Raw genomic sequence first — 20,847 nt, 5'->3', positions numbered from 1 at the left:
GCTTCTACGAGCTGTGGCTATGGGAAAGGATTCATAAGCTCTTGGGCAGAAATAGTGACTTCTTACATGGAAGGTACTCTGGAAATGAAGTCAGCCCTTGCATAGTAGTAGGACTGTTCTTGCGAAAAACTTACCTCTTACCACTTCTCTCTCCCATATCACCATCCTCAAGTCCACCAGAAAAGGTAACTCATGATATTTAATACCTTTATGTCCAATGTCATAAACTTAGACCATACCTATCATCAAATACTTCCAAAAGTATTTAGAAATGGTATGTATGTTGTTAACCTTGACTATGCCCACTAAATAAATAATTAATGCTATTAATCCATACTAAAGAACATGTCTCAAATTAAAACAACAAGAATAGGGGTACCTGGGTGGCTCAATGGCTTAAGCCTCTGCCTTCGGCTCAGGTCATGATCCCAGGGTCCTGGGATTGAGCCCCGCATCTGGCTCTCTGCTCTGCAGGGCGCCAGCTCCCCCCGCTCTCTGCCTGCCTCTCTGCCTATTTGTGATTTCTCTCTCTGTGTCAAATAAATAAATAAAATCTTTAAAAAAATGAGAATATATATGCTTATGTGTTTAAGAGGGGAAAAAACTATTATTTCATCAACTTGCAAACCATTTGAAAAAAATATGGTAATAAATAATGACAAAATTTATTTATTTTTTTTTGCTTGTATACTGACTGAGGTATTGTAGTAAAAGTAGAAAGGGAAATTAGCTTGAAAGAAAGGGATTTAGCCTATGACTCTAAATAACTGTAAGACATTTAGAGAATTATTTAAGTTTCTTGGCTTCAGTTTTTCCATCTATTAAATAGAAAATAAGAATAGCAAGAAAGAGTGGAGGAGCAGTTTACTGTATATTCTAGATATTTCACTTAAGCCTAAATTATATGCATTACATTTAGTGATAAAGGACCAGATTTATAAAAAAAAAATTCTCTTCTTGGGAATGTGTATGTGTGCATATGTGTGTGTGTTTAATCCATCTCTAGCACAATTCAAATGAATTCAATAATATCTACTGAAGGTTAGCTATGTGTAAAGTATTGGTCTGGTATATTTGCCTCGTTGTAGTGTACTTTTCTCATTACTAACAGAAAATGAAATGTATGCAATTCTCTTATTTAGGCATTGGGAAAGCCATGCTGCCCCCCCACCCCCTGCAATTAGTAATGTTATTATAAAGGCACAGCCGTAACAGTAATCCACCAATGAATATTTCAGTGACAGAAGAATATAACCTAGATGATCTCTTCTCTTTACAGAGGAATCCAAACACTGTTAATAGCTTCAATCCATCCACTGAAACACCCTCACATGAGTTGGAGACCTTGCCACCTTATCAACCTTACAGGTTCTGCCAAATGCTGCTTTTGGAATGATATTTATAAAGACCATAATTTTCTTAAGCATTCCTGTTCATAGAGGAAGTAAAAAACTAGAGATTATGGGGAAGTGTCTAATACTCTTGTGATTATGAAATTCAGAAAAAATGAGCTTAAATAGCAGATCATTTTCTGAGTTTTGTGAGGATATGCAGTCTCAATTTGTATCCCTCTTCGCATCATTCCTTCACCTTGATTGTCTTTGGCTTCCTGTTTCTTCTTTCTGGAGCCCTCGGACCCTCATGTCAATCAGTTACTCTTTACACATTTTGATTCTTTGACTCCCACTTCTTGTCTGACCACCCTCTGTTAACCACCTGTTACAGTGAAATAAATACTGATTTCTGCCTTTACCTGTTGTAGGTTCCAAGTACTCTAATATTTCACACTTGCTCTCTTCCCCAAGCAAACTTCTTCAACATCCCAAATGATCAATCATTTCTGATACAGGTAATAAATGTGTCAACACTCTTTTTAAAGTGTTATATTTAAAGTGTTACTGTGGTCAGAAGTAATTCCTCAGTATCTGGCATTGAAATTGCCTGTTTCAAAAGCCTCCACTACTCTCTCCACTGTCTGGGGAAGGAGAGATAATTGTTTCACGTATGCTGATCTTGTCCTTAGAGCTTTTCACACATCAAGAGTAAGGCCACTTTTCCTCATTAGTGCAGCAAACACCTGTCCCACACGTTGTGATTTTAAAAGCTGTGAGAAGATCTTAGTGCTTCTCCAACAATCTTTCCCCACCCTATAATTCCTTTAATTGGGAGAAAGCCTTTCATATGAGAAAAAAAATAAATGATATGAAATCATTTCCTAAGAAAAAGATTCAAAAACTGAGACAAACTAGAAAACACAAGGATACTCAGCAATGTGAAAATGAAGAAAAGGAAGGATAGAAATGTGAAGATGTTTCATAAAAAAGGAATTTTAATTGGAAAAGGTAAATTGAGAGCAGTGAGAAAATGATACACTCTTCTATTTTTATGTTTTGCTTCCTTCATATCTCACTTTGCTCTATGCCTGACCATGGACTCCACTGCCAAAAATCTCCTTTAACTCCTTTAACATAATTTAAATCAAGTTTCAAAGCTATTAGGGACTCTATGACTCTTTCACTGATAATTTACAGGTATTTGGTTACACTTGGAAACTTTTTTCACCAACAATGAGCTACATCACTTTTCAGTTCCCTTCCAATGTCTAGAATATATGAACTAGTCCAGACAGTTTACACCAGCATGTAAGAGATCACAGAATGGCATTGTGCCATATGTCCTCAAATTAAAAGAATTTATCAAGTTCCACATCAAATCCCCATTGCATTGAGCTTTTATTAAGCATGAATGTGTATCAAATTATCAATTTCACAAAAACATATTTAAGAATAAAAATAACTCTATGTCATATGAGAAAATGAATGTAAATATGTAATCAAGGCATATATTTACCCAATATCAATTAACTGAATGTTATAAAACATTAGTTGATACAAATAAACATTCAGAATTATATCAACAGCATTCCAGTTATATCTTTCAATAAAGACAGAGGCAAAGTGACTTCAGTGGAAGCTAATGAATCATAAAACTAGATTAGATAGTTGGAAAGACATTGGATGACTTTGAACACCAAATGTCTAGGCAGTATCTACTTCACTAAATGGACAGCAGAACAAACAGTACATGTCTGATGAGAGCTGGGGTAAATTTGGAAGGGATTTCATTTGAAAACAAAAAGAACTACTTTATCAACATAGTTAATATAAAATTTAATTATGGGTAAATTTTCTCTTGGCATTAGACAAATAACCACATTCTTTACAGTGCTTGAAGGCCAAGCCTGTTGTTTTGTACTTATAAGTCAGAGTGTTTCTAATTAGGAATAGTAATCCTGGGGTATTACAGTGGAGATTTCACTGCCTCCCCTTAAAAGATGTCTTATATATCCATTATGTATATATCTGATGATTCAGCAACAGATTCTCCTTATTATGATGGTTATTTGAATGCTAAATGTGCAAACACATTTTAAACATCCTCTAAGGCAACATTTTTCTCTGTGTCTTAGCAGAATAAAGCAATAATATTGTTCTATCTTTTCAACTATTAGAAGAAAAATCTTACATATGTTAAACTAAGCCTCAAGTGAGTTAGGCTTTAATCAAGCTGTTTTGATTTATGTGTGTTATTAATCTGGTTCAATTCAAATAACCATTTATTGAAGGCAGAATCAATGCAGACACTGTGTAAGGTAGAGTTCTTACAGTTAGTTTGAAATAAAGAGGGTAAGAACATCGCAGAGGCTGAAAGTAAAAACTGAATAGAATTGAGAGTTTGAGAAGCACTACTCGGCCCTGTGTCTCTGCACTGTCCCTTGAGGTGTCCCTGCATCCTTATCCACACCTTCATGATTAGCCACTGGCAAGAAATCCTGTGAGAATTATCCTCAATTGTCTGTCATATCTTTCCACTTGGGACTCTTGACTGATTCAAGTCCCAAAACGCAAAACTATTTGGGGGATCTTCCCCAGGACCCTATAAATTCTCCATTTCAGCACCACAAATCATGCCAGGAAAAAGTTTCTTAGGTCAGAGTAACCCAAATCCAATCAAAAAAGCTTCTTGGGGGTGGAGAAGGAAAATATGGCTCCTATTCAGGAAAAGGAATGATGATATATCAATAAATTATCCTAATAAGTATATCTGAAGATAACAAATATTTTAATAAAATACCCATATAAATGTATAACAGGTTATATTTGGGCTTTATAAACTCTAAGTAATTCTTAGTTTAAACGTGACTTTCTTTAGAGGGAATAAAATGAATTATGTCCAGTCTTTGAGATAGAAGTCTCTGAAATGATGAAAATTTGCTAATTTGCTTTCACTTCATTTTTTTTTTAAGATTTTATTTGCTTATTTGACAGACAGAGATCACAAGTAGGCAGAGAGAGGAGGAAGCAGGCTCCCCGTTGAGAAGAGAGCCCAAGGTAGGGCTCAATCCCAGGACCCTGAGACCATGACCTGAGCCAAAGGCAGAGGCTTTAACCCACTGAGCCACCCAGGCGCCCCATAATTTGCTTTCACTTTAGTTAAACTGAAAATACCAATGATCTATATAATTCTTAAGGTTCAGTAAAAAACTTTTATGTTAGCATACTTCAATGCTAAGTTTCACTGTGGCAAAAGCAAACAGAAAAAGTACTCTTGTATGTAAAAGTATCTTTACTTAAATACGTATATTCAAAAATAGTCATTGAAACTGAAGTCAATATTTTATATATAATAAAAATGAGGATAATGAAGCTAACTTAGCTGTATAATGGCAGAACTTTAACAATAACTCTCGTTTCCTAACTCTCAGTTCTGTTCTTCTGTATCACATAATTCCCCTTATGATGGTACCATGCCTATATAATTTAACATATTTACACTCAAGAAAAACAGTTACTGTATTTTTTCCTTGCAGTGAACTCTTCTTCTTTTATTTATTTATTTTTTGTATTCTACTCTAGCAAGAAAAATAAACAGGTTAGTTGGACAACTGGTTATTGTTAAAATACAACTCTAATAAACATTTTACATATTTGGTTGGCTTTTAGATAGACCTTTCCTGGAAAAATATGTTCAAACACAATTAGCTCTATAAATACTTTTGACAATTTTAAATATGTGATTTTAGTTTACTGAGCCACTTTCCTTTAAAATAAAAGACAGTTATAACTTTTTTTTCTTCCCACTATTTTTTGCTGAGACAACCTATTTATCTTGGCAACAAACACACTTCCACTATCTTGATCTTGTATTTTCAATTTAATCTCCCAGTCGGCCCTCTGCCGCCCCCCCCCCAAAAAAACAGAAATTTACTTCAAACTAGAATATGATTTTCACTTTTCCATCTTTATCCAGCCTCTTTTCCTCTGTCAGAGATATTATTTTGCCAACATTTTTGATGGTCAAAATAAAATTATCCTTCAAGCTCAATTCTAATATTATTTCCACTAAGTGTACTTTCTGATCCCCTCAGGTAAGAGTAAATTCCTCCTCTATCTGTTTTTATGGTTTCTCTGCTGTGATATTATATGCATTAATATTTTCTTTGTACAGTTAATAGATGTATATACCTGACCTAGTCTCTACACTGCTGAAAATATAATGATCGTAAAGATGAAAAGAACTATGTGCTTGAGAATGAGTGGATGATAAAAAATGAAAATATAAGTTGGGCACCAAAAGTAGTGGGACTTGAATGTCAAATAAAGGCCATGACCTCACGTGAATAAACAGTAGAGAGATAAAAACCTATTTGTCTTTGTTTTTGAACCAGCAAAATATCTTCAAACTAAAGATTTTAAAAAGACATCATTTCATCCCATGGACCATTTGGGATCCCACATGTTACTTTCTGTAATACTTGGCCTATAGCAGTCATAAGTATGGCAATGCTGAATTTAATATATGGACAGACATATTGTTTATAAAGCAATTCATTGGAGAGGACCATCGAATCAAAAATAATCACATTTAATGAATCTGATATTAGCTATTGAACAATTTAATTGCTATGTTTTTCCACAAATAAGAACACATTTCCAACTAAGCCTAAAATGATCTTGAGATTCCGATATGAATATTTTCACATTCCCTCTGCCAGGATCTATTATAATCATCCCTTCTTTTCACAGGAATAAAATGTTTTTAGACTGTTCATCAAAAATACTATAACATCACATTAATTATACTTGGCAAAACATAAAACACAAGTCACTTATAAACATTGATTTTTCCAAACATCACTATGAACTAGTATAATATTGTGCAGGTTTTGCAGATTGTATTTAACATCTATTTTCAACACCCAACATGTGTATCTGGATCACTGCACCCAATATTGCATCACAAATATTTGAGCATAACTGAGTAGCTATATTTCAGCTATATCCCACTGACATTTTCTATAATGCAAAAGGATGACATCTGCTTCCTTTCTTTTTCATTTTCAGAAGAACATCCACTTCTGTTTTTCCTTTTTTTTTTTTTTTTATGAACCATCAATACATATTCTAAAATAGGATAAATCCTATTTTAGATGTAAACCCAAGAGTTCACAGACTGAGAGATCTGCTTCCACACCTGTATCTTTCTGGCAAAAAGATGCTTCATTTGGATAGGAAAAAAAATAGAGCGGGAGCCAGGAACAGTCATAGAATGTGCTTTGGCAGCTTTTCCACGCCACCGTATTTTTATTTTTAATCTCTAAGGATAATTCACAGAGAAAGAATCTCCTAATGTGTTGCTGAAATATGTATTATATTGACAGCCAAAATGAAAACTCACTCGGTTTTCTTCAATGTTTAAAAAGATATACCCACTTTAAGGTGTTATGGCATGTTAAACTGTGAAGAAGAAAACATATATGGCAAATTAATATTAAAATATTTTTCATATGTTCTTCAGCTGTAGTAACTACCAGATCTCAAAAATGCAATCTTTAATGATTATTGAGGTCTATGGGAATATGCTTGATTTAAGGGCAAATAATTATTGTATGCATTTGAAGAGGTTTCAAACTCTCACTTAAGTTTATAAACCTTTTCAGCTAATTTTTGTGTTATGCAACTCAGAAGTGAAGGAAAGAGATACATATAAAAATCTACTACTATGCTTTCCTCCTTTCCTCTCTCTTGCCTGCCCCTTTCTTTCCTTCGTTTCAACATCTATCAAGCACTTTCCATGTACCAGACCCATACTCAGTAGAGAAGTTTCAAGATAGAATTAAATTTATGATTAAGTACAGGAAATTGAGAGTATTAAGGTAAGCTTGAATAGCATGCACTCAAATAGAGTTAAGGTGATTATATTCATCCAGTTTAAAACACTAACACCTATCCTGCCTTGGCCACAGGAGTCTCCACATTATACCGCATTCTAGGTTCACCAACATCATGACTTCCCTTATCTAAGGATGGATGGATTTGGTGAAAAATCTCATAAACTTTTCTCACAGAAGGTTTACCTTTACCTTTTGTCTTTTATATAATCTATAGCATTTATGCAATGTGTGTGTGTGTGTGTTTCTTATTACTTAATGCAAGGTATGTTAGTCTAAGTGATGCCTTTCTATTAAGATTTTGAGAACAGCCATCTCCATCACAAACTTCTCCAGGGATCTCAGCAGTCTCTGAATCACCAGAAAGCAACAATAAACAAGTCGTTACACTGACTGGTTGGAACCTCTCGGGAACAATATTTCTGAACTGGACATACACATCTTATATAACTAACTGCTTCTGCTTCCCTTCTTTTGTCAGATAAACCCTCCCCAGCACTCACTATACCTAGCACTCTTTGAGCTGTTGTGTTGATGGAAAAACATTGATAAAGATGTTCTCAAAGACAATGAAGTTTTAAAGGAGTTGAAGTTTGAGAGATTCAATACATAACATTCCTCTTAATTTCTGAACCAAATAAAGAAGCCAAAGTCACCAACCAAAAGAGAAAGAAATGTTCACTTTATTCCTGACTGCAGCTGTAGACCATACCTCAGTGTGAGAATGCCATGTGCGGGCCAACGGGTAAACCAACAGCTCATCCGAGGAAGTGTTTCCAGAGAAGTTAAGTCTTACCCAGGTCACCAACTCACACTGATTCAGGATAAGTGAGAAAGGACATACATATAGATAGATCTCTTCCACATGATGCCAAAATTTCCTCCGTCCACTTGAGAAATGGAAACCAACAGCTGGTACTTGTGAATGAATTAACTCCCTCCACCTCAAATTGGAGCAGGGAGAAGAGTAGCCAAAAGACCAATGGAAATGCTTATGCAGAGCAGAGAAATTGGAATTACTCAACTAAACCTTCCAGCGGAGACTGTATTTTGTCAAAAAACACCCTAAATGCTATTGCATGTAAGTGATGAGTCACTGAATTCTACACCTGAAACTAGTATTACACTGCATGTTAACTAACTGGAATTTAAATGAAAACATGGGGAAAAAAAAAAAAAAGCACCCTAAATGCAATACTATGTAGTTTGTCTACCATGTTGGTGACCTCCATGAAGTCAGTAAATTCTTCTCAATTTCTTTGAACTGGATGGGTTTCAGTCTTCATTTTATTATCACAGGAGTCCTGTGGCCATGACTACTGAGGAAATAACAAAAACATTAAACATTTATTATAATATATAGTAATACATAGTATCATACATGTTACACATTACATAAGAGGAGAGGAAGGAGAAATTTTCTGCCAGCTAGTAGATCTAACTTTTTGACTCACCACGTAGTAGCAGTTGAAATACTTTGAAAAAATAAATGTTTAAAAAAAAAAAGAGAGAGAGAGAGATTTTCTCTCTTTCTAACTGGTGAGGACAGCTTACTAATTAACATACTTAAAGCCTAGTGTTTTCCAGCAAAAGCACAGGACTGTCCCCAAAACATAGATCAATGGTAGCCTTATTCTTTGACAAGAAAAAGAGGAGAAGAATCCACTGAACAGCTTTGTTATTACCATAATTACACAGGTGCAAAAACAGCATTAAAAAGATCAACACCAGCTATAGCAGCATGTATTGCTAATTAAAATAGAAATCCCTTATCCTAGAGTGACGAAACAAATAAACTGACAAAGATAGGAATCTGAGACCCACAGAAACCCAGAATATGAAGACCTAGAAATTAATAATTTAAATTTGTAAAAGGCAACGTAATACTTGTAAAAGACAATTTAACATAATATTTTGTGAATGGTGAGGGATAGGGACATAACCAGGAATCTGATGTGAGTGAATTAACCTTCATTGCTAATTTTTACTAATAAAGTATTGATGGTAACATAAGGACCAAACTTGTAGAAAGCATATGAGCTCTGCTTATGTTCAAGGTTAACTATTTTAGTACATATCCATATATGTATACATAAGACCCCCCCTTTTTTTTTTCCCTCAAGATTTTATTGAAGCTTTAGTAAAAATCCAGGAAATAGAAAAAAAACTGAGATAGGCAAATCTGATCATGCAGTGCTGCCTATGTTACGGACAGAATTGTACCATCCCACAATCTATATGTTAGTACTAACTTCCAGTATCTTAGAATGCTACTGTATTTGGAGATGGGTCCTTTAAAGAGGTAATTAATTTAAAATGAGACCATTAGGGTGGGCCCGAATCCAATCTAGCGGGTGTTCCCATAAGAAAGGGCTATTATGACATGGGAGGAGGAAAGACCTTGATAGGACACAGTGGCCAGAAGGTGGCTGTTTACAAGCCAAGGAGAGAGGCCACAGAAGGAAACAGCCTTGCTGACACCTTGATTTTGGAATTTTAGTCTCCAGAGCTGTGAGAAAGTAAATTTCTGTAACTGAACCCACCCAGTAAGTGGTACTTTGTTGTGGCAGCCCTAGCAAACTCATACTCTGTTCTCACTCATGCGGCACTGCACATTGTTTGAAGCTGCCAGAAAAGCTGACTCCAAACTTCAGGGAGCTTGGTTTCAGGATTATGAGTACTCAGAGTTCACCTATAAGGAAATAAAAATTGAACATGACATAGGCTATTAATAAGAAAGAGAAGCTTTCTAAATTATAAATTTTACTGCTCTATAATTCCTTTCTTATTTAAAAATTATAATCTCTAAGTTTAAAGTAGCTTACATGGGGTGCCTGGGTGGCTCAGTGGGTTAAGCCTCTACCTTCGGCTCAGGTCATGATCTCAGGGTCCTGGGACAGAACCCCACATCCGGCTGTCTGCTCAGCAGGAAGCCTGCTTCCCTCTCTCTCTCTCTGCCTATTTCTGATCTCTGCCAAATAAATAAATAAATAAATCTTTAAAAAAATAAGTAAAGTAGCTTACATTCCTTGACCATGGGTATCCATAGGTAATATTGTAACTAATTTTAGTTCTTGGCTATGAAATTGATAAACTGATTTTAAAGATGTTTATGAAAATCAAATTCTCTCTTACAGACTAATAGTTACTCATACTTATTAAAGTAATTACTTTTATTAAGATAACAGTAACTTCAAAAATCTTAAAAATGAAAAAAAATTAAAAATTAAATTAAAATTTAAAAAATTAAAAAATTAAACTTAAAAATTTAAAAATTTAATTAAAAAATTAAAGTTAAAAATTTTAAAAATGAACTGGCATTTGAAAGTACTCCATGAAGTAGGCATTACCCTATTGTCTCTTTAGCTCTATTTAATATACGCATTTAATATTGTAGTTTAGTATTCACAATGGTAACCTTAATATACTTTTACTACAGTTGTTTTATGTCATCTTTGCCCATGTATAATACTTTACCTAACTCATACTATTCAAATTTTCTTAACTCAAGCCTAACCCTGTAGCATCAGGCAGAACACAGTAACTTCAAGCCTCATTCCACGCCTGACTTTGGCACATTTTCCATTATAACTCAACCTATAATTACGGGATCTTAGAACTGTATCAAAGACATTTATTAAATATACTTAAATTGTGAAATTGTTATGCAATTAGACATGAAATAGGCATTTCATGTACACAATATTACAATATTTTAAATTGAAGTGGAACTGAAAACTCTCCAGTTTTTTGAATAATATAGAATATTTAAAAGAATAAAAAATAAACCTATGTTTTCCCTGCAAAGACAACATAATTTGGAATTATTTCTTTCAGTTCAAAATTGTTTGATATGATCATACTGCCTTGATAATTTTATACATTTTTTCTCATCTGTCGTACCTCTGGTGTTTTGTTTTGTTTTTAATGCACTGTATATGTGCTAAATTCAAGTAGATATGTTCAAGTGCTCTCACTAAAAATTAAAGCTTCAACAGGGTAAAATCAAAGACAGAGTTTAGGATGTTGGAAGACATAACAAAAAAAGCTATAGACCTTTTATAAACACACATTTATTTTTATTCAATACATTTTGTGATCACAAAATCAATTAAGCGATTTAGTTAATTTAACAACTAAGCAGGTATGTTAGCACATAAAGAGGAGAAAGAGGGAAGAGGAGTGCATGGCACATAGTATCTTATCATAGGTATTGATTGGGCCAATCTCTCTCCGATCCCTGGGAAACTTGGTCTCTTCCAAATGGTACTTAATGGCCTTAATGTTCACTGATACCCTATCCTGATCTGCTTGAAATGTTGGTTTTTTCTCTGATATCTTCACTCTGTGTATGTACACATATGGACAGATGTTTAAATATGTATACAAACACACGCACACGTACACATTAGTTAGATTTGTCCAGTGAAACAAATGACTCTAGACATTTAACCAATAGGTATTCAATACAGGGAATTATATGTTTCCAGAGCCATTGGCAACACTAGAGGGTGGACACTGAGAATCACCATTGGCCTTGATGAAATCAGTAAGCACTAGAGCCTTAGCATCAAAAATTTCAGTTACATGAGCATCAGAGCAAAGGCCTAAGATCACAACTCTAAACCTCTATAAACACTGTGTCTGAGGTTTTCCCTTGGTCCTATCTGCTACTGTTCTGGAAGCATAATACTTCTTTTATATCTTCCAATTCTCCCTAATGTCTCTCAATTAGTGTAGCCTAAACCAAAATTCTGCTGACAAGTCAGTCTTGGAAACATAAGTTTCAGAATTTCAGAAGAATTTCAGAAGAGCTTAAAAAGCTAGGGATGGTATGGAGTATAAACAGATGATATCAGTTATATCTGAGATATTAGATGATTTATTGAACCAAATGACTCTATGGGGATAATTTCCTGTTTCCATTCCTTCTAAAGGTGAGAATAATTTGGAGTGTTTGTAACTTTTTAAAAATGTGACAATGAGGAATTTTCTTCAGTGCTTGTATGGATTGGAGTATCTCTAAATTATATTTCTGCTTGACCAAGAAGAAAAAGCCAAGGAAAGTTGTGGAGGATACGGCTCCCTTGTTTCTTGAGCAACATAGGTACTATCATTAGACAGAATCTTAAGTTTACTAGTGAATAATGTTACATGTATGAATTTTTTTAAGAAATGGAACATATGGAAAACATTGATGACATTTTTAAAAAAAAATCTGTTCCAATCAGTGATGTAATTGGTTTAAAAACATCTTTGATTTTGACAAATATTTGATTGTCACATATTTTTAGAGCTGTTATGGAACTTTATATTTTGTCCTATGTGATCATATTCCTGTGTATTTGAAAGGGAGGTTTAGAAATGGATTTCTAAGTATTCTATCCTTTTTGACCTGTGTACTGTATATTTCAAAGATACCATGCAATCTGACATTTGAATACAGCATACAGATATCTGTGATAGAACCAGATTTTTACATAGTAGCAAAATTGATTAAGTGAATTGGCATTTATGACAGAATATGGGAAATAGGATATAACAAACTTACTGTGATAAATGAGAAACCATGAAATTAATGATGACTTTAAAACCATCTAGCTTCTCATATCCATTCTACAAAATCTATCATTAATATGTTTTGGCCTGGAAAATAAAGATAGTGATTATAACAGTTAAATGGATACTTCTCATATCTCAAAATATTCTAATCTTTCCCTATGGTGGATATATTTTTTAGGATCTTAACAAAAATATTCTCATGTTGTCTGAATGGAAAAATAATCTCTAAAATGAGTTTTCTTGCTCTGTATCTAAGAAACTATAAAAAAGAAAAACATGCTAAACTGTTCATTCATTTGGTTTTTCTTAATTTAAAATATGTACTAAGTAATTACTATTTGTTCAGTACCACTTTATATCCTAAGAATTTAAATGCAAGAGGATGCTGCAAGGAGATGGGATCCCAATTATTTTCTAAAACTTTATCAAGTAGAAGCTAAAAAGAGGAGTCGATTAAAAGTGAAACAGCATTGCGTCTTAAAATTTCAAAAATCTGGATTTATCTTATGAGCATACTACTCCATTTTGTGGCACCCAGGAATCTCTCAAATTCTTCCCTCAAAAGCCTCTGATTTAAAAATATTAATAATAACTGTCTCCTTTTTATAAAACCATTTTTGGAAGCTGCTTGGAGTGAAGGGGGTCAAATTATCTCTCTTGTCCTGAGGCAGAGGCCTATTTCTGCTGTGAAACTACAAAGTAGAGGGAAAAGCAAAGATCCAAAGCCAGGTTTGAGCCATGTGCCCTGCCCAGTCACAGGGTGCAGGACACCCTGCATAAAATACCAGCAATGAAAATGTCAGTAGAATGGATGACTCCCAAAAGGAAAGGAGGATTCTGTACCAGAAGTAGAGCTGTGCAGGCTAACACAACAGATGTCCACCATGCAGACATTCAGCAAGTAATTATAAGAGCGATGGGTATTATTAAATTGAGTTTAAGGGTTTGTTACCAAGGGAATTTAACTTAAAGCTTGTCAAGGTCTTCCTGATGAGTAGAACAACTAGGAATTTGCTGGGTAAAGGGAGGAGAGGTGGGAGTAGGTCAGGAGAGATATTTTAGACAGAATGAATTGCAAATGAAAGGAACAAATTTGAAAGACTGCAGACTATTTAGTAAACCAGAAGAAGTTCAGAAGGGCTGCAACCTTGAGAACAAGAGAGAGAGGTCAGGGGAATGGGAGGGCAGAGGTACAGAGAGGAAAAAAGGAACTGGACATGATAGGAATTTTAAACTTGATTTTAAACATACTGGGAAACCCCGTAAAAATAGGATCAATGTGGTCTGATCCATGTTTTAAAACTACAGCTTTGCTGTTGTGTATAAAGTGGAATGGAGTGGAACAAGATTTGTGGAAAAGGGATTGTTTAGTAAGCTGACGCAGGATTTCAAACAGCAGATGATAGTGAATGAGAATAGGATGAAAAAGGGAGACAAAGAGAAATGAACAATTCAAAGGCTATTTAGTGAGAAGTGATAGAATTTGTAGAACAAGAGAAAGAACTAATTCTTTCATCTAACACATATTTATCAAACTACTGTAATATTACTGGTCTGGGTGATACATTAGTGAATAAAGCAAACAAAAATCCCTATAACCATGGATTATACCTTCCGATGGAAAGAGAATTTTCAGGATTCAAGCTGCCAGTCCTTCAATTCAACCTAACATTAATTGAAAACTTATATTGCAAGACAAAGGACAAATCTACATCTGTCACAAGGCTTATTGATTCTCATTGAAAATCCTCAGTCCTCCAAATAAATTGGAAGAATATAATAAAGTGATGCAGCCCTGAAGGAAAATCTTCCACAGATTTATTTTACACATCGTCAGTAGTTTGAGACAACTCCTGAAAACAGATTCTTGGTCAGACAACCAAGCTGGCTTCCTCAGAACTCACTCCTCTTCGGAACTGTTATACTTGACCGGAAAAAACACGGTGATACTTTTTCCTGTACCATACCCCCAATAGCAACTTTTATTGGCATTATCCTGCACCATTGTGTTTTGGATGTGTGAGAGTTTATAAGATTTATCATTTCTCCACAGATTACTGGACTGTGATGAGCTCCATCTGGAACTGAATGAAAGGAATGCTAATCATCCTGGATGTGAAACTGGGCAGGCATGTGTCGTCTTCCTCTGGGGACAAGATGAGTAAGTTTTCAACTATATAGGAGAGTTGCATTAGGTTAAAAGAGAATATTTTTTAAATGGAATTTATGGGAAGTTCATGGGAAGGAAGGTTCTGGGTACCCATAGAAGTGTTAGAACAAAGCAGATATATTGTGCTCCCCCCCACCAATACAGTATTGCTACTCCTGATAACAGATGCTCTCTCTTCCTTTTGGAAACTATATATTCCTCATCTATGCTCTGTCTATGTGATCTGTGTAGGATTGATGCCAACTCCAGTTTCTGGGCATGAGCAAGTGGTCTGGACCTTGGCAATCAAAACACTTTCTTCCTGGGTCATATTGACTATTTCATGAATGGTCATAAAAAAGAAAACATAGGTAAAAGGGGGAGAGAGAAGTTTGCTGGCTACACTGTTTGAACTCACAGAACGAATAATGTTAAATCATCTCTACTACTAGCTTTTTCAATGAGTATAAAAGCTATGTCTGTCTTGATTACTGTACTATTCACATGCAATAGGAAAGTACCTGGAAGATAACTATTTGTTTAATTGAATCAAATCAAATTCAATTGAGTATTTTAAATTGTTCCTGGACTGTGAAAATATAATTCTGAGATAAAATGAGAAAAGAGCAAATTATATCACACAATAAAATGAATTCAGTAGCCCTGAATTATTGGTCTTCCTTCCATTGGGCATTTCAATTTAAATCTTACCCTTTCTTATCTTTTTCAAGTTTTCAGTTCAAATTTAGAGCCAGGGTACCAGAGGAAAATGTCATATGTGACAAGTCTACTCTTTCCTTCATAATATTGAGAAGACTATTTTTTTTTATCACATTAGAAGTTTTTCATTGCATATTCCTTAATCTCACTTTAAGTCTGCTAATGAGATATACTGTAATGTCTCCTCTTTATTTGTAGGTTAAAGGTTTTGTTGACCCAATATTTGAGGAAGGGAACATAGGAAAATTAGCAGTTATGGATAGAAATGTAATGAGTTGAGTTTGAATGTATTGAGATGACATACTGTCTGATATCTAGGTGGAGATATCCATTATATACTACCCACACATTAGAATGAAGTTTTAAGCTAGAAAAACACATTTCAGAGTTGTCATCTTATAGATGCTAAGTAATGTAGACAGATCAGGAAGTGAGCCCATTTAAAGAGAGTGTCTGGACTAAGAAATGAGGAATGGAACCACGGACAAGCCACTATCTACGTAGTAAAAAGAACAAAACATAAAAGGATAAATGTAGCAGAGGACAGGAGAGAAAATATTTCATAAAGTGGGATTAATGTAAATTGAAGACAGGTCAAGTAAGATTCATCAGATTTGTTTATTCAATGAATATTTATTAAACTACTACCATGTGCTCAACAGTGTTCTGAGTATTGAAGAAATAGGACTGAATGAAACTGAAAAAGATCTCTCTTCTTCTAGAGCTTAAATTTGCTCACTCCCTTTCCTTCCACATACAGCTACTACAGGGAAGGATAGCCAAGGGGCCCATGAATGGATCGAGAAGAGTTGTCCCATTCATAAAAGAATATCTACCCCTAGTTCATCATAGTTTAAAACTGCTCAGGAAGAGGATAATGTCACCACATTGACTAGAGAAAAAAGAAGAGATTAACTGAAAAGTCCCATTTGGTTGAAATATGTTTAAAGCCCCCAAAAGAGAGAGGTATAGCCAATCCTGATGAATTGATTGTCTGAGACATGGCAAGAAACTTACAGAGGAAGTGGTATCACTCTTCTTAGAGCCCACGGCAGGAGGTTCAGAGGGTAAACATATTTATTGCCACCCTCACCAACCTCAGAAGTGACATCATTCTCAGAGACCTTCAAGTAACAGCTGACATGTGGGTTCACATCCACCTGAAGCTCAAGAGTTAACAGTGGACTATGGTTAACAAGGGTTCTAAATCAACTTGTGTCCTATATAAGTGAGAGTCACTGAAAACTAGCATATAATTACTCTTTTGGCCATCCAATCTCATTCTATAGCAGGAAAGAAATACCGTTCACCACGCTGTCCTCCTGAACCCTGGACCCTGGGACAACTATGTGAAGGAGTCACAGAGCACCTCAGAACATTTGACCAATCACACATGCAGAGTTGAAAGTTGGAAACTCGCCAAAAGGACAGACAGGGCTCCTCTCCCAGGTGATTCATAATTGGAGGAGTTCAGTACACCCCACCAAAACAGTCAACTTCCAGTGCCAAGAAGACTTAGAAGTTCAAGGAAAACATTTTCGGCCACCAACCAGTTTGCACCTGTGGCACTTTGCCCATACAAACACTACTATTACAGGCTACTGCCAGCTACCAGAGGGTGACTTAAGAAAAAAATGAGAAAAGCACTCCAATGCACAAAAGATCTTGAGGCACCAAACTAGAGGAAAGCCCTGTTTTCCAGGAGTAAGGTTCATATTGCAACACACTTCCAAAATAAGCTACTACCTATCAAATCCTTGTGTCAGGATCAGCTTCTAAGACAGGTATGTGAACCGAAAGTTAACAAAACAAACATTCAAATAACCAACAGAAATGATGCCTGTACTTACTGAACTTTGTACCAATCCCAGTTCCATCACGGGAGCTGGGGAAATAAGCATGTTTAATTTTCTAAGCTTCAGTTCCCTCATCAGAAAAATGATAGCAATTTTTTACTTATGGGACATTTGTGAGGATTTAAAGAGATCAAATATTCTACATTCCTCATATTGCTCTTAGCATAAAATAAACACTCAATAAGAGAGTAACATTTATTAATTAAAATATTCACTAAAATTTATGATGATAAAGTAAATGTTGACTAAAATTTACTAGTTCTCGGGATGCCTGGGTGGCTCAGTTGGTTGGGCCACTGCCTTCGGCTCAGGTCATGATCCCAGGGTCCTGGGATCGAGTCCCACGTCGGGCTCCTTGCTCAGCAGGGAGCCTGCTTCTCTCTCTGCCTCTGCCTGCCGCTCTGCCTGCTTGTGTTCTCTCTCTCTCTGACAAATAAATAAATAAAATCTTTAAAAAAAAATTTACTAGTTCTCTTACTTACCTTTTAAAAATTTTAAATATTAAATGTTTCTATTTATTAAAGATTAATTAACTAAATTAATTAAAATGTTAGTAAAGTAAATGTTGACTATCCTCCATTGTTTCATTGCTCTGACAGATAATGAAAAATATTTCCAATGAAAATATTTCAGATTTATGCATAGTAATGAATTTCTATGTAGGAAACTGAACACCTAAATGATAGGAGGATTATATTTTAGATAATATATGAAAATAAGATTGTCTACTCAAATAAAACAATTTATCAAAACACTGGAGGCATGAATAAATTCCAAGGTGTTTACTGAAATACTGTACATGATAAAATTATCATGTTTATCTAGTGCTGTTTTTGTTTGTTTGTTTTAATGAACTCAAATGTATCCTGGCAAACTGATGCCTAATCACCTTACCTGAAAAGGGGAGGTGTTGACTAGGTTTGTATTAGGTAACTGTCTTAGTTCAGGCTATAAAAACAAATGACCAGAGACTGGGTGGCTTTGGAAACAAATATTTATTACTCAGATTTCTGAAGGATGAGAAGTCCAAGATCAAGGAACCAGCATATCTGATGTCTGATGAGGACCCGCTTCCTGGTTTGTAGATGGCTGTCTTCTCATTGGGCCCCCACATAGCTGAAAGTCCCCCAAAAGCAGACTTTCTCATGATTTTTCTAAAGGTGCAAATCCCATTCATAAGGGGAGAAGCCTCATTACTTCATTTAAGCCTAATTACCTCCCAAAGTTTCTGCCTCCTCTTAATATCACCCTAGGCAACAAGGTTTCAACATACAAATTTTGGGAAGACATAAACATTCAGTCCATAACAGTAACCATATTCATAGAAATTTAAAATGCATGGAGCACTGGGTGTGGTGCATAAACAATGAATTTTGTAACACTGAAAAATAAAATAAAATAAAGTGCATGAGAAGAGTACAACTATACCTGTTTTGAAAGATTATGTAATGCCACTTAAAAAAAAATAATCTTAAGACACCTATTGGACTAGTGACAAGTATTACTTTGTTTCTCAGAGACTATTTATAATAATAAATGAATGTTGGGGGCACCTGGGTGGCTCAGTGGGTTAAAGCCTCTGCCTTTGGCTCAGGTCATGATCCCAGGGTCCTGGGATCGAGCCCCGCATCGGGCTCTCTGCTCAGTAGGGAGCCTGCTTCCCTCTCTCTCTGCCTGCCTCTCTGCCTACTTGTGATCTCTCTCTCTCTCTCTGTCAGATAAATAAATAAAATCTTAAAAAAAAATAAAATAAATGAATGAATGTTGATGTTTTATTGTTTGTTAAATACAGCTTATACACAATAAATATGCTTCATCTGAATCACCGATGTCTAAGATACAGAATATAAATTAAAAAAAAAAAATTAGAGAATAAGGATACCTGGGTGGCTCAGTCAGTCAAGCATCTGCCTTTGGCTCAGGTCATGATCCCAGGGTTCTGGGATCAAGCACCCACCCCCACCTCCAGCTCCCTGCTCAGCAGGGAGTCTGCTTCTCCCTCTCCCTCTTCTCTTCACTGGTGCTTTCTCTCCTCCTTGCTCTGTTCTATCTCTCTCAAATAAATAAATAAAATCTTTAAAATTTTAGAGAACAACTTCACATAAATAATAAGGTACAATTCTCTTAATAAAATTGAGGGCCAGAGGAAAGAGAGAGCCAAAAGTGCTAAAATAACCATTATATTTAGCCATTAGAGAAGAGGAAGGGGAAAACCACTTATATTAATTGGGTAATGCCAAATAGATAAACTAGTTTATTATAAATTTCACATTAAAAGTGATTTAGATTTCGTGTATACTATTTAAGCATCATTATCAACTAATTTTACCATAAAAATGAATAAAATTTCTCAGCATATAAAACTTAGTTCCTACAACATGATCTCCTAGCTTTTCTCTCACCTCGCTAGAAAATTACTCACTTTACAAATATTTACTGTGTATTCTACTCTGTACCTAACCTTGTCCAGGCACTGGGGAACCCTCTTACTAGTCTGAAGAAGAAACAAATAATAAATTAATAATCACACAATAATACTATTTCTTCTCAGGCAAATTTACTGGACACTCTTTGCTTTTATATTTATATATACATTTCCTATGGCTTACAGTCATTCTATTTTCCATGCAGATTTTCTTGGTTATTCCTAAAATACCAAATACATATAGACTCTTGATTCTCAAAGCCACAAGTTTGTATCTGACCTCACCTTTGAGCTAAAGCCCTGAATTCCAACTAGTCTATCTGTTTTATAACTAACATAGAATATCACCTAAGCTGATTCCTGGCGTCTTCCACTCTGGAACACTCAAAAGAAAAAGGTTCTTCTATGTGTCTTTCATTTTTCACATCCTGTTGCTAGCAAAATCTGATTTTGTTACTTCAGAATTGCTTATTCATCCGTTCATTCATTTATCAAAACTGTATTTACCACTTACTATATGTCAGGCACTAGGAATAGAGAGAAATAAAAAATATATATATAGTTTTAAAATAAGGTAGTTACTTCTTAGGACAAGTTGATCCATTCTAACACAGTATGAAAAACAATATGATGAAAAGCCGTGTGTCAGCATAAAGAAAGAGCAGCTCAGACTGAGAGTGGAGTGCTCTAAGAAGAATTAAAAAAAAAAAAGGTCACTGTAGCGGTGACTTCAAGAGCAAATAAGGACTGTTTTAGATATTAGACAAAGGATCAGCTGGTGCATTAGTACTGATTGTGTAAGAGAACACAGCACAGTCTAGTAGGTTCAAAAAGTTTAATATGACTCTGGTCAATAAATGAGGTATCAGGAAGAGATCGGTTTGGGTAATCAGCTAAGACATAG

This window comes from Enhydra lutris, unplaced genomic scaffold, assembly GCF_002288905.1.
Source record: "Enhydra lutris kenyoni isolate GAN:26980312 unplaced genomic scaffold, ASM228890v2 scaffoldscaffold21, whole genome shotgun sequence".
Lineage (NCBI taxonomy): Eukaryota > Metazoa > Chordata > Mammalia > Carnivora > Mustelidae > Enhydra > Enhydra lutris.
Note: the sequence above shows the minus strand (reverse complement) of the source record.